The 15000-nt window shown below is 49.2% G+C and overlaps 1 long non-coding RNA gene across 1 annotated transcript in view; it reads right to left on the reverse strand.

The window, feature by feature from the left end:
- LOC114807633 overlaps nt 1-4420 on the reverse strand; it is a 38759-nt gene extending 34339 nt beyond the window's left edge. Inside the window, exon 1 of the long non-coding RNA XR_003755685.1 lies at nt 3987-4420. This is a non-coding gene — a long non-coding RNA (uncharacterized LOC114807633). The remainder of the gene's footprint in view (nt 1-3986) is intronic.
- Nucleotides 4421-15000: the final 10580 nt, after the last annotated feature.

Here is a 15000-nt window from a genome sequence, read left to right on the forward strand (position 1 = left end):
TGCTCCCCGACTCCCTCCCTTTGCTCTACCCCCCCCCCCCGCCCCCACAGCCCTTGTGTATATCTGGGACATATTCTATTTATTTATATAAATTACATATATAGATTTGTACTGATGCTATCGACGCCTGTTTTTACTTGTTTCGATGCCAGTCTCCCACTTTCTAATAATACTGTTGGTATGTGTTAAGCGCTTACTAGGTGCAGGGCACTGTTTACAGATGAGGTGACTGAGGCCCAGAGAAGTGAAGTGACCCGCCCACAGTCACCCAGCTGACAAGTGGCAGAGCCGGGATTCGAACCCATGAACTGTGACTCCCGAGCCCGGGCTCTTTCCACTGAGCCACGCCGCTTCTAGACCGCGGGCCCGCTGTGGGCAGGGACTGCCTCTCTCGGTTGCTGAACCGGACTAGGTAGTCTGCGCACAGTAAGCGCTCAGTCGATCCGATCGGATGAATGGAATGAATGCCCGACTAACAGCAGAAAAGAAAAGCGATTCCTCCCCTGATCCGAGGGGGCTATGGTGACGGTCAACTTTCAGCCCCGTATATCAGAGGACTTGGGTATCAAATGTTACTACCCATCCTCAGTGCTTCTGTGCGTGTGTTTAATGCAACTGTTTTGCTCAGCCTGCTTGTAAATATTTTTCATATAATAATAATAACGTTGGCATTTGTTAAGCGCTTACTATGTGCAGAGCACCGTTCTAAGCGCTGGGGGAGATACGGGGTCATCGGGTGGTCCCTCGTGAGGCTCCCGGTCTTCATCCCCCTTTTACAGATGAGGGAACTGAGGCACAGAGAAGTGAAGTGACTTGCCCACAGTCACACAGCTGACAAGCTCTCCCCCGATTAGACCGTGAGCCCTTCAGAGGGCAGGGACCGTCTCTATCTGTTACCGATTTGTACATTCCAAGCGCTTAGTACAGTGCTCCACACACAGTAAGTGCTCAATAAATACTATCGAATGAATGAACAAGTGGCAGAGTCTGGATTCGAACTAACGACCTCTGACTCCCCAGCCCGGGCTCCTTCCACTGAGCCACGCAGCTTCTCTAATCTGCTTCCTCCATTGGACTAGAAAGTGGTGAACGAGGGGATTTGTCACTTGTCTGGTACTTTAAAAAACTAATTACAGTGCATTCAGCGGGTTTTACGATTCGATCATTCAATCGATAGTATTTATTCAGCGCCTGCTGTGTGCAGAGCACTGTGATAATAATGTTGGTATTTGTTAAGCGCTTACTCTGTGCAGAGCACCGTTCTAAGCGCCGGGGTAGACACAGGGGAATCGGGTTGTCCCACGTGGGGCTCACAGTCTTCATCCCCATTTTACAGATGAGGTCACTGAGGCGCAGAGAAGTGAAGTGACTCGCCCACAGTCACACAGCCGACAAGTGGCCGAGCTGGGATTCGAACCCATGGCCTCTGACTCCAAAGCCCGTGCTCTTCCCACCGAGCCACGCTGCGGTACTAAGCACTTGGAAGGTACTACTGCTATTATCATTACTATAACCAGCTCCTCTACCAGAGAGTTAGAGAAAAACGGACACAGGGAGTCAGAGAAGAAAAAGAAAGATAGAGGATGGGATAGGGAAACCAAAGATAGGAAGTAAAAAAGATGGTCTGAGAAAGAGAGAAACTGAGAGAGGGAAAGAGAGAGAATGAGGAGAGAGAGGGGAACGGGGGAGGGAAAGCGGGGAGAGAAGGAGAAAAGGAGAGAGGAAAGGAGGGAGGGAGGGGGAAAGAAAGAGAAAAAGAGAGAAGAAAGAAAGGGGGGAAGAAAGAGAAAAGGTGAAGGAAAAGAAGGGAGGGGGAAAGAAAGAGAAAAAGGGAGAGGAAAGAAGGGAGGGGGAAAGAAAGAGAAAGAGAAGAAAGAAGGGAGGGGAAATGAAAGAAAAAGAGAGGGAAAAGAAGGGAGGGGGAAAGAAAGAGAAAAAGAGAGAGGAAAGAAGGGAGGGGGAAGAAAGAGAAAGAGAGAAAAGAAGGGAGGGGGAATGAAAGAAAAAGAAAGGGGAAAGAAGGGAGGGGGAAAGAAAGAGAAAAAGAGAGAGGAAAGAAGGGGAAAGAAGCGAGGGGGAAAGAAAGAGAAAAAGAGAAGGCAAAGAAGGGAGGGGGGATGAAAGAGAAAAAGAGAGAGGAGAGAAGGGAGGGGGAAAGAAAGAGAGGGAGAGAGAATGGAATCTGAAAAAGCAAACAGGACAGAGATTGGCAAGAAAGCATGAACCGTTCTAGCCTTGAGTCCCTTGGCTCAAAGCAGATTCTCAGCCTCTCTCTCTCCTTCTCTCTCCTGTCACCACTGTCCTTCCTGACCTCCCTCTCATCCCCCAAAGTCCTTCCGTGGATCGGAAAGTTAAAGCTGGCCGCTGCCGGATCATCCATCCTGAAAGATCTAGTCCAACTATCGATTCTTAATACAAGGAGACCGTGCAAATGCAGTCTGTGCTCTCCTTTTATGGGACCGTAAAGACGGACAAAATAAATGAAGAAGAAAAGAAGACTCAGCCCAACGTGTCCCAAGTCCCACGTTTCTCGTCGACGCTCGCTGACTCATGGCGTTACGGAACAGGCTCCGTGACGGTTGGGCATAATTGTGAGAAACTGCATTTCTTGTCCCGGAACTTTTCGACGGATCCCGCCAAAAAATAATCATAATGGTAAAGGCTCGGCTACGAAATCTAAGATGCGTGCGTGCTCCCTCCAGCATTTTACTATGAAATTCTTCTTAAAACTCCCGAAAAGTCGGTCATCGTTTTACCCTTTACCTAGAGCTTTACGAGACGATTTATCTTTTAAACACTGTTTCGGTGATTTGCATTTTAGTATTCCAACCCATGTCGTTTATAAACCACGGATCTGCTCCTGAAACATCTTAACGCGTAATTATGTCACGTTTCCAAAGAACCAGCTGAAATCATACACATTTGCCATTAAATAGAGAATTTCTAATTAGTATGCCATTTTGCAGTCCTTCCGCTTTAAAATACGGTTCATTTTCCATTTCCCCTTCCTAGAAATTACTTTCTGAATTTTTCCCAGCACATTAGCCAAAACAGTCGGAGTCAAAACGTTCCACTTCTCCCACCCTTGAAATCTACAGCATATTTTCAGGTTCTTTCCTGCCCTTTCACTGAACCGTTAGGGTAGTTTTTTTATCACAGGGACGTGCTATCCGACCTCTACGTGCCCTCATTTTCTCCGTTATGAATTTGAAATATAGAAGTTCTTATTTCTCACCTTTTCAACCAGTCCATCGAGCTTATCCATCCTAAAGATTCCTTCTGTGGTCATCTCGGACACAGGTGGTTGCTAACGGCTCTAAGCTCCGAAACGGAAGCCCGTGGATCCAAACTATTCCCAACCGCACTCTCTCCCGCCTCAGTGGCCAAAAAAGAAAATTTCCTTATGCTTTTAGGCTTTCAGACACGCGTCTGTTTCATCTGTTATGGAAGGTCTTGCTTTTCTCCCCAACTTTCTTCCCTTAGCTTTTGCTATCTTCACTTGGCTATTTTTCTGTTTTAGTTTTTTTCATTTCCCGGTCCCTCTCTGACGCTCTGCTGAAACTTCATCTGCCCCGTATCTGAAAGGAGGGGCGGCTTTCTTAAATCTGCAGGTCACATTTAACCCCGTACTTATCCCGTTACCAAGGCACGGCTTCGCTCTCCAAACCTCATCCCACTGCAAATAGGCTGCTGGGCGACGCTGGAAATCTCTTACACTTTGGCCGGTCTTAGCCAGGCCGGAGTCAAATCCAAGAAAATCAGTATCAGCTCCGCCAACCTGCACGACGAACTGTAGGTCAACTTGGTCGACGCTACGGCTTTAATCGCTCCTCCCTGGGATGTTTGTTCGGGTCCAATTAATGCCGTTCACCCGCCCGCCCAAATGAACCGGTTTCACCCATCGCGTCGCTCCGGAAATTTCCCCTTGACGGTGAGCGAGGTTGTCAACGCCGGTGACCCGACGGAGAAGTGTTAGGATTTCTTACCTCGGTCCCTTGGAGATCTGAGAAATCCATCCTCTCGTGTCTGCGACGAGGGCACCTTTTCCGTGGCTCCTCGAGGTCCCCTCGCTCTGCTGTGAGCCGTTAACTTCTCGCCGAGTTACCGCACGGAGATGAGGGACGGTTAGGACGTACGTTCTCTCCTCTCTCCCCCGGACCGTCGCGTTTCCCCGATGCGGTCTCTCTCGTGTAGGTCTCCTCTGGTAAATTGAATACGTTTTTCTCCTGGTTCTGCTTTTCTTCTTTTTATTTTTTTATTTTTTCCTTTTTGCACATCATCAGAGTCTCACATTCTTCAGGTACCAGAAATTGCATTTCTCCATTGCCATCTGCTGGGACCAGAAGAAAATAACACCGCGTCCCGCTGCCCCTCACCAGCGGTCCTGTCGGCTCAGGAAATCGATGATGATGCACGATGATCAAAGGTCAGTGCGAACCGTTCCATTCTCTCCCTGCATGAAAAAAACACGGTCGCGATGTCCGGCTTTGCAGGTGAGCCCTGTTAAGCACGAGACACTTCACGGCCAAAGCAGGAAACGGTAGGGAAAATAAGTCTGTTTGATGGCCTTTATCATTATTAGGGAGGGGGTCTGGTGGTCGAGATGACTTCAGAACCCCTCGTAGGTTCTGGGGCGCTAGGAGTTCTTGCTCTGCACGTGAAACGGGGAGAGCGGCTTTGGAGGGTTGATGACGAAGATTTGACGTCCCGCGCCGGTGGGAATTCCTCATCTGGAAAATGGGGATTTCATCTGCACAATGGGGATTCGGCACTTATTCTCCCTCCCCCCCCCCCCTTCGTATCCGACAGATGATCACCCTCCCCACTCAGGCACAGTTTCCCGATGGTCCCCTGCACTCCGACCCGCCGTGCGTCGATAATAATAACGATGCCGATGGTATTTGTTAAGGGCTTACTGTGCGCCAAGCACCGTTCTAAGCGCTGGGGTAGTTACACGGCAATCAGGTTGTCCCACGTGGGGCTCCCAGTCTTCATCCCCGTTTTCCAGATGAGGTGACTGAGGCCCAGAGAAGTGAAGCGACTCGCCCACAGTCACACAGCTGACAGGCGGCGCAGCCGGGATGAGAACGCACGACCTCTGAATCCCAAGCCCGGGCTCTTTCCACTGAGCCACGCGGTCTGCACTGCCCCAGATCTTACCTGTTTGGCTTGAAATTTCAAATGGAATTTTCTCTTCGATTTGTGCTGCAGAATGTGACCGGGGCCATCAGGGTGGAGGTCGGGAGGGGCGGCCGGGCGTAAAGTGCTCCCTTAGATCTCTTCGGCCTTACTCGGACGCACTAGGTCTTGTCAGATGCTCAGAATAAGCATCACTAGGGGTCCAGGGATTACGGATAAAAGCAGCCGGTCCATTCTTTTCCTACAGATGGACACTCAGGGGACCCTTTGGATCCCAATTTTTCATTTTGAGTGTGGAGGTAGAAGTGGAAAGAGATTCGAGAGGGAAGAGGAACTGGGAGAGCACCTGCTTCGGCGAGCAGATAGGCCCGAAAGCTTCCATTCTGAGTCTCCTCAGTCTTGACTGGAAATTCTCAGGTCTTGCCAGGGACCAAGGGTGAACCGGGCCGGGTGTGCAGCTCAAACGGCTGTGGCGATGGGATAGCACCTCTCTGCCTCATGCCTCGGCTGATGCTCGGCCATCTTCCTTGGAGTTAATCTAGGGGCGGAGTGCGTGAAGGGAGTCTCCACGGAAAACGGGGAGGGCCGTCGGAGAGCCTGGAGTTTTTGCTTGATGCAGAGGGAGAGGAGCAGTCATCGGGGGTCTTCGAGGAGTGGGGAGTCGGGAGAGAAGAGGACTAAAATAAACCTTAATGATCAGTCTCGCGCTTCTCGCCGATGAAAGTCTGTCGTAAATTCCCCCTCTCCAGTTCTGGCGCACGCTGAGAGAGCTGAAGAGATAGATTACTGAACCGGATAGACCCCTGTTGTCCAGAGAAAAATAGCATTCATGGTTTCTGAAGAAAACAATCTATCCTTCTCACTGCAATGACCCCTGTGATCAAGTAAGAAACAGCAGTCGTGGGCTCGGGAAGACAAATCCTATCCATCTTGCATAAATCGAGTGAAGCTGTCCCGGTGTTTAGGGTTTGCAGGAGAAGAGAATACCGAAGAGAAGGGGGAAACCGGCTTCTTCGTAAGACCCTCCCTCGTAAAATAGATAGGAAGAACGCTTCCCACGCCGTGCCGTTTTGCTACGAATGGGATCGTCTGAGGATGTCATTTGTATTTTTAATAACCGCTGACAAACTTTAAAGGATCGGTGGATTAAACCAAGGGCTCTTGAACGGTGAGGAAGCGATGCAGCTTGAAGGCTCTCCCTCGTTCTGCTGCTGAGATTTGAAGATTCACCCCCCCTAAAAAGGGTCGTCCCAAATCGCAAATGGCCGTTGGGTGTCCCAGAGCTCGTGGAACTGGACTGGAAGTTAGAGGCGGGGCTTATACCGGGTGAAGTCCCGTGACAGTGATAAGACCAGCTGTGTCTGACAATTTAATTGCTTGATCGAAGCGGGAATCAGCGTCTGGGAAACAGACTTTTTATTATGGAATCCAGCATAAGAGATTCAAACACACAGGCGGGCTCCTTGCCAAACCCATTTACCTAGCGAGGCCGCGTGTCAAGCGGTTCCACTTTAGGCAACCTGTTATTCTTGTTGGCGCCGATGGAACTCTTTGAGTACTTTTGAAAATGAACTTCACATTTTCAAGCTCTCCTTTCCAGGTCTCTGTGATTAAGAGCAGAAGAAGAAACAAGACTTCCAAATTGAAGTAGGAATACCTTGAATTTGAATGGGACTCTTATTTTTCCAAAAACGCTTTGATGCCATTCATCTCCCTTTATCCCCACAGCATCCCCGTAGGGTAGGGATGTCCGCTCCCGTTTAATAGATACGGAAATGGCAGCATTGAGAGGCTACACTCACTGGGAACCAGAATGGCCTAGCGAAAAGGCCACGGGCCCGGGAGTCAGAGGACCCGGGTTCTAAACCCGGCTCTGCCGCTTGTCCGGCGGGTGACCGCGGGCGGGCCGCTTAATGTCTCTGAGGCACAGAGAAGTGAAGGGACTTTCCCAACACCACACAGCAGGCAAGTGGCAGAGGCAGGATTAGAACCCTTGACCTTCTAACTCCAAGGCCCGTTCTCTCCCCATTCCCCCAGGCGGCCCGAATGTGTCAGACCCAAATTTCCAAGTGCTCCACTTTAATGGCTTTTGTTTTCTGTCAGACCCTGAGATACCTCCATCATGCTTAAATAAATGCCCCTCTTCTGTCCCTACAGAATTACCGTTCTAACAAGGCATGCGTTTCCTTTTTTTTTTTTTTTTGGACGGTGTTCGTTAAGTGCTTACTATGTGACAGGCACTGTACTGGGGTGGATACAAGTAAATCGGGTCGGACACAGTCCCTGTCCCATATGGGGCTCACAGTCTCAATCCCCATTTTGCAAGATGAGGTGACTGAGGCCCAGAGAAGTGACGTGACTTGTCCGAGGTCACACAGCAGACAAGTGGCGGAGCCAAGATGAGAAGCCCAGGACCTTCTGACTTCCAGGCCCGGGCTCTATCCACTAGGCCACGTTGCTTCTCGCTGGGAGTCGGTGACATTTATCTGAGCATTAGATGCCTCACCCTCATACGGTTGGCTCAATTGGCTCCAGTCAATCAGTCATTTGTATTTATTGAGTACTTACTGTGTGCAGAGCACCGTACTGAGCGCTCGGGAGAGCACAATACAACAGAGTTGGAGACATGTTCCCTTCCACCTGTCTGCTGTGACCCAGAGCAAGTCACTTCACTTCTCTGGGCCTCACGTACCTCATCTGTAAAATGGGGATTTAGACTGTGAGCCCCACGTGGGACAGGGACCGTATCCAGCCGGATTAACTAGTATCTACCCCAGTGCTTAGTCCAGCGCCTGGCACAGAGTAAGAGCTTAAAAAATATCATTTGAAAAAAGCAGTGAAGGAAGGGAACGGATTAGTCCTTCAAGAAACTATATCGTGCCATCCTTTAAGTTCTATTGCAATATGATTCACTTTTAGTGAATTATGTTGCTTTAAAAAAATGTAGGGACACCCAGCTAAACTGTCTACTGACTTTGAGGTATTTTTTCCTCATTGAGTGAAAGCTAAAGTGCCTTAAGGTTGAAGGTTCCTTGATGAGATACAGATGTTTTAGAGTAAAGAAAATGCTTCTAACCTGACTGTGAAATAAAGGTAACAGCTTATTACAGCCCGCTCTATTATTTTTCTGCTGAATTAGAGGTACTAAAGCACAAATCTTCATTGCGATCCGGTTATTGTGTCGGATATCAGTTGCACGGTTTGGACACAGAATCTGTAACGTGTTTTCAACCACGTATCGTCTGCCTCGCCCTCTAGACTGTAAGCTCCTCTTGGGCAGGACACGTGTCGACCGACTCTGCTGAACTGTACTCTCCCAAGCGCTCCGTACAGTGCTCGGCACACAGTGGGCGCTCAATAAACTCCACTGGTCGATCTGTCCATCTCCAAAAGTCTGCGGGGTAAGTTGAAGAGGCAACTTTCGCACCTTTCCGTTTCAAGGTGGGGCTGATGGTAATATCTTTGAAGCTGCGGACGCTTCTCGGGCTAAAGCAGCTTCTCTAAAGTCCTCGCATGTAAATCTCCACAGAAGCGCCTTCCGGCCCGGGGCTTGAATCATTCGGCACCGCTCTGAGACACTCGGGCGAAATCAATAACGTCGCTCCTTGGCAGGTTCCACAGAGGCTCCCGAGAGATGACTGAAGCGCGTGGCCGTCTCTTCAAAATGAGAATGGAGCCGTCTTGGCTTTTCAGCGGGGTTTTTAAAAGGCAGGCTGATCCGCGTATACTTTTCAAAGATGCGCCGAAGTCTCACCCCGTGGGACGTGTGCGTGACCCTGGGCTCCTTCAGCATTCGCCGCCCTTCTTGCCTGCCTTTCCTTACGCTCGGCGTAGCGCGCCGAAGGATTTTCTAAGCCTCCTCCTCCTTTTATACGAGGAATTGCCAGCTGTTGTTTCTGCCTAACCTCTTCATCGTAGATGCCTTCTCCGCAGCTCTCTACCGAGGCAACAGCTTGTAGAGGTTATAGGATTCGAGGGGAAACTAAAATGCATCTCTCCTTTTTTTTTTTTTTCTCACATCTAGCATTTGTTAAGGGCTTACTACGTGCCGGGCACCGTACCCGGAGTTGATACGAGATCATCAGGTCGGACACGGTCCCTGTCCCACGTAGAGCTCACAGTCTTAAACCCCATTTTACGGATGATGGAACTGAGGCCCAGAGAAATCAAGCGACTCGCCCGAGGTCAGGTGGCCGAGCCGGCGTTAGAACCCAGGTCTTCTGCCTCCCAGGCCCTTGCGCTTTCCTCTAGGCCACGTTACTTCAGCTTACATTCCCTTTTACACGGCTACAGCTTCGGTCACGACCCAGGATCCGGCATTTCCACACTTTTTAGAAACGCGCTTCTCCGGGGACAGAATTGAAGTCCCGAAAAGTCCGGAGCTACAGATGGGAAGAGGAACAGGCACTGTGGAGAGGTCCAGAAAAAGCACCATTTGGATTCGATGTTTTGGGGGTAGATGTGAGTTGGGAGTGATTTGCAATGTGGTTCTGGCCCGCCCCGATTTGCTCGTTGTGTGAAATTCAGGCCCAGCTGTTTTTTTTTAATCTGCAGTACTTCAAAACTCGCATGTCCGTAACTTTAAATTATATATTATAAATTATTTATGGATATGAATGTCTGTCTCCCCTTCTAGACTGTAAGCTCGTTATGGGCAGAGAAAGTTCTGATACCTGGTCCTCCATTTGCCTGCTGTGTGACGTTGGGCAAGAAAGTCCCTGAACTTCTCTGTGCCTCCGTTTCCTCATCTGTAAAATGGGATTCCCGTTCCCCCTCCTGCTTAGACTACGAGGACACGGACCGTGTCCGACCCGATTAGCTTGTATGTACCACAGTGCTTAGGACGGGGCTTAACGCGTACCATCGTGATAAAACTAATCATAATGACAGTAATAATGAGACAGTGACGAGTCTGCGCGTGCTAGGAACCCACCCTGGATATCAGGGTGAATAGAAGCAAATCGGGTTGGACACGGTCCCTTTCCCACACGGGACCCACAGTTTTAATCCCCATTTTACAGAAGATGTAGAAAGGCCGCACAGTCTAGAGGAAAGAGCCTGGGCCTGGGAGTCACAGGCCCTGGGTTCTAATCCCGACTCCGGCAACTGCTTGCCGTGTGATCTTGGGCCAGTCACTTAACTTCTCTGGGCTTCAGTTTCCTCCACCGTAAAACCGGGATCGAGTCCTACCCCCTCTTACTTAGATCGACCGCCCTCGTGGGACCTGATGATCTTGTATCCGTCCCAGATCTTAGTACAGCACTTGACACGTCGTAAAATACCCCAATTGGAACTAGTAATGATAATAATGATGGTATTTGTTAAGCGCTTACTATGTGCCAAGCACTGTCCTAAGCACTGGGGGAGCTACAAGGTCATCAGGTTGTCCCACGTGGGGCTCACAGTCTTAATCCTCACTTTAAAGAGGTAACCGGGGCACAGAGAAGGTGTGACCTGCCCGAAGCCACCCAGCTGACGAGTGGCGGAGCCGGGAGAAGTGAAGCGACTTCACACTGCAGACGGAGGACGGAGTCGGGATCAGAACCCAGGTTCTTCTGTCTCCTAGGCCCGTGCTCCCTCCGCTGCGATAGAGGGGTCCCCTAAATCCCCCCCTTCTGTGGCAAGAGCAGGTCTCGAGGATCCCCGATTCTCAAAGTTATACTATCAGTCTCCTCAATGTGGTGATTTAACACTTACCGAGCACTTATAATGGGCTACGTACTTTTCTCCGAGACGTCGCGATGCTTTATAAATGGTACCAGGCGGGATTTAGCCAGACGCAGCAGCGGGAATGAAAAGCTAGTCTCCTCTCCCCGCCCTCTCGATTTCCTTGAACCCAACCAGATCAGGAATGATCTAAAGGACTCTCAGACAGCAAATTGCATTTCCGTTTCTAGGGAACCGTTATGTACCCTGATGAAGTTTGGGTTCGGTGAGAAGAGTACAACGGAAAAAGAGGATTAGAGTGAATAGTCCTTGCAGAAACTAGATCCCAAATTCGCCATCATCCCATTACGATGTTCCCCGTCAATCGATCAGTAGTATTTATTGAACGCTCACTGTGTGCTGGGCACAGCAAAAGAGCTTGGGAGAGTACAGCCCAACAATATAGTAGACACCCCCTGCCCACGATGAGCTTACAGTCCAGAGGGATTCCGTTAGGAATTTACGGCAGTGAATTAAAAAAATGCAGCGGACTTTCTGGAATAAGCCATCATACCACAGACCAGGTGGATGCATATTAACTAAGATGCGTTATATCGTGAATTTGAGGTACGGGGGGCTTGTGCGATTAGGACTTCGAGAGAACGTGAGCTCTTGCTAATTTTTAGAGGGTAGAGGAGCTGCGATTTGATCGTTCCGTCAACAGAAAGCCTGCCTACACGCCAGAGGAAACTTAAGGAGGCTGGAATTCAAGAGGAATCGAGAGTAAGTTCACCAGATTTATCGGTGACACTAAATTGGAGAGAGTTACTAATATTTTGAAAGCAGGGATAAAATTAAAAGTGATCTTGATACATTTTTCATAAAGAGCCCTTTAGAAACGGGATGGAATTTAATAAGGGCAAGTGCAGTAGAATGCAGCATATTGAGGAACAAGAAAAACAAGCAAACTATAATTTCAGAAGAGGAAAAAACAGGTCAGTACATCTGACACGAGAGGGGGCCCGGGTTAGAATGGCCCACACGCTGAAAGAATCAACAAGGAAATGCGATTACGAGGAAGTCCAACAGGCTCCTGCAATGTATTAATAGAAACCTGACATGGCTCAATCTGGAAGGCATTTCTTTCTCCTGACTCTGTATTCCTCAGATGCTTGTGGTTTTCATGTTATAAAAAAGGAAACAGAGGTTCTGCTGCTTAGGGGTGATTGACCGCACACAGACCAAATCGAGCAGCGGCATGGACTAGTGGATAGAGCAAGATCCTGGGAGGCAGAAGGACCTGGGTTCTAATCCTGGCTCTGCCGCTTGTCTGCCGTGGGACCTTGGGCAAGACACTTCACTTCTCCGGGCCTCAGTTCCCTCGTGCGTAAAATGGGGTTTAAGACTGTGAGTCCCATGTGAGACAGGGACTGTGTCTACCGCAGTGCTTAACGCAGGTCCTAGCACATAGTGAGCGCTTAACAAATACCACAGAAACAAAATGAAACAACCCCTTCCCCCCGCAAAAAAACCCAAATAGGTGAAAGCCATCTAGACGGATATGCTTACAGTCTAGTAGAAAGAGGACTTGGATTCTAACCCTGGCTCTACCAGTTCAATCGATCATTTAATGGTACTTATTGAGTGCTCACTGTGTGCAGAGCACTATACCAGGCGCTTGGGAGAATACAAAACAACAGAGTTGGTAGACACCTTCCCCTTTACAGTCTAGAGGGGAAGGCTGAATATAAAGATTCACTTATCTGCAATGTAACACCAGGCAGGTTGCTTCATTTCTCTATCAATCGATTAATAATATTTATTGAACACTTATACAATACCGTGAGCAGAGCACTGTTCTGAGCGCTTAAGAGTACAATCTGTCAGGAGATGTGTTTCCTCCCCGTAATGACCTTACGGTCTAGAGGGGGAGGCAGACATTGATATAAATAAATACATCGCAGATATGGACGTAGGTGCTGTGGCGCTGAGGGAGGGGTGAATAAAGGGTGGAAATCCGATCGCGAGAGGGACGCGGAAGGGAGTGGGAGAAGAGGAAACGGGGGGTTAATTGGGGAAGGCCTCCTAGAGGAGGTGTGCTTTCAATAAAGCTTTGAAGGTGCGGAGAGTCTGTCGGTCATAAAAAGGGAGGGCGTTCCAGGCCTCGGGCAGGGAGATAGATGAGATGGAGGAGGGAAGGTGAGTAGGTTGGCATTAGAGGGGCGAAGTGCGCGGGCCGGGTTATAGTAGAAAAGCAACGGTCAAGGTAATAATAATAATAATAATTTTGGTATTTGTTAAGCGCTTAATAGGCGCAGAGCACCGTTCTAAGCGCTGAGGGAGATACAGGCTAATCTGGTGGTCCCACGTGAGGCTCACAGAGGAGCGGACAAGGCCACTGAGTGCTTTAAAGCCGACGGTCAGGAGTTTCGGTTAGATGTGGAGTCCGGCGTTAATATAAATAAATAATTCATAATATATAATTTAAGCTTTGTACATAGGGGCTGTGGAGAGGAGGGTGGGGAGAATACCAGATGCCCGAAGGTCACCGATCCAAGTACATAGATGACTCAGAAGGGAGAGGGAGCTGGAGAAAAGAGGGCTTAATGGGGGAAGGCCTCAAGTTTGGGCAGCTTGAGCTGCTTCCCGACGAAGGGTAACCTCCGAATTAAGATTCATTCATTCATTCAATAGTATTTATTGAGCGCTTACTATGTGCAGAGCACTGGACTAAGCGCTTGGCATGTATAATTCAGCAACAGATAGAGACGATCCCTGCCCCACACTGACGGGCTCACAGTCCAGTCGGGGCAGACAGACAAAAACAATAGCAATAAATAAAATCAAGGGAATGTACATCCAATCAACAAAATAAATAGGGTCATAAGATACGCCCACCATCTGAACACCATCTTTCGTCAGAGATGATTTCCTACAGATCGGCTTCCTGCCCAGGGTTAATGAGAAATGAATGATTTCCCAGTTAATTGGAGGCCTCACGGAGGAGACGTGACCTTGATTTCACCCGGGCAATTCTTCTTCTGCGCCATTCTGGGGTGCTGGGATGGCGGGGGGAGGGAGAAGGAAGAGAAGGAGCTTCGGAGGCTCGGAGATGAAGCCCACCGTGCCCCTCTTGGCTACGGTGCTTCTATTTTCACCAGCGGCCCAGGCACCTTTCCGATAGAAAAGCCACGGAGGTGAACGTTTCAAGCGGAAGGCTGAGAGTCAGCCCGACACGACCGCTAGAGCAGCCGTCGTGTTGGCTGACGATGCTAATAATGATGATTATTGTGGTATCTGTTAAGCGCTTACTATGTTCAAAGCACCGCTCTAAGCGCCGGGATAGTTACGAGGTAATCAGGTTGGACACAGTCCCTGTCCCGCATGGGGCTCACGGTCTTCATCCCCATTTTACGGATGAGACAACTGAGGCCCAGTGAACTGACTTGCACAAGGTCACGCAGCAGACAAGTGGCAGAGCCAGGATCGGAATCCAGGTCTTTCTGACTCCCAAGCCCGTGTTCCTGTCCCGCTGACAAGGGATGTATACATCTGTAATTCTATTTATTTATATTAATATCTGTTTACTTGTGTACTTGGGAGCAGCGTGGCCTAGTGGCAAGAGTCCGGGCTTGGGAGTCAGAGGTCGTGGGTTCTAATCCCGCCTCCGCCACTTGTCGGCTCTGTGACTTTGGCAAGTCATTTAACTTCTCGGTGCCTCAGTTGTCTCCTCTGGAAAATGGGGATGAGGACCGTGAGCCCCACGTGGGACGACCTGATTACGCGGTATCTATCCCAGCGCTTAGAACAGTGCTCGGCACATAGTATGCGCTAAATAAATACCAACATTATTATTATTGTTCTGATATGTGTATATATATATATATATATATAATTCTATGTATTTATATTGAAGCTACTGATGCCTGTTTACTTGTTTTGATGTCTGCCTCCCCCCCTTCTAGACTGGCAGCCCACTGTGGGCAGGGATGGTCTCTAACTGTTGGTGAATTGTCCGTTCCAAGCGCTTAGTCCAGTGCTCTGCACGTAGTAAGCGCTCAGTAAATACGACTGAATGAATGAACCTGACTGAATGAATGCATGAACCCGACCGAATGAATGAACACGACTGACTGGATGAATGAACCTGACTGACCGACTGAATGAATGAACCCGACTGAATGAATGAACCCGACTGACTGAATGAATGAACCC

Source organism: Ornithorhynchus anatinus, chromosome X3 (assembly GCF_004115215.2).
Source record: "Ornithorhynchus anatinus isolate Pmale09 chromosome X3, mOrnAna1.pri.v4, whole genome shotgun sequence".
Taxonomy (NCBI): Eukaryota; Metazoa; Chordata; class Mammalia; order Monotremata; family Ornithorhynchidae; genus Ornithorhynchus; species Ornithorhynchus anatinus.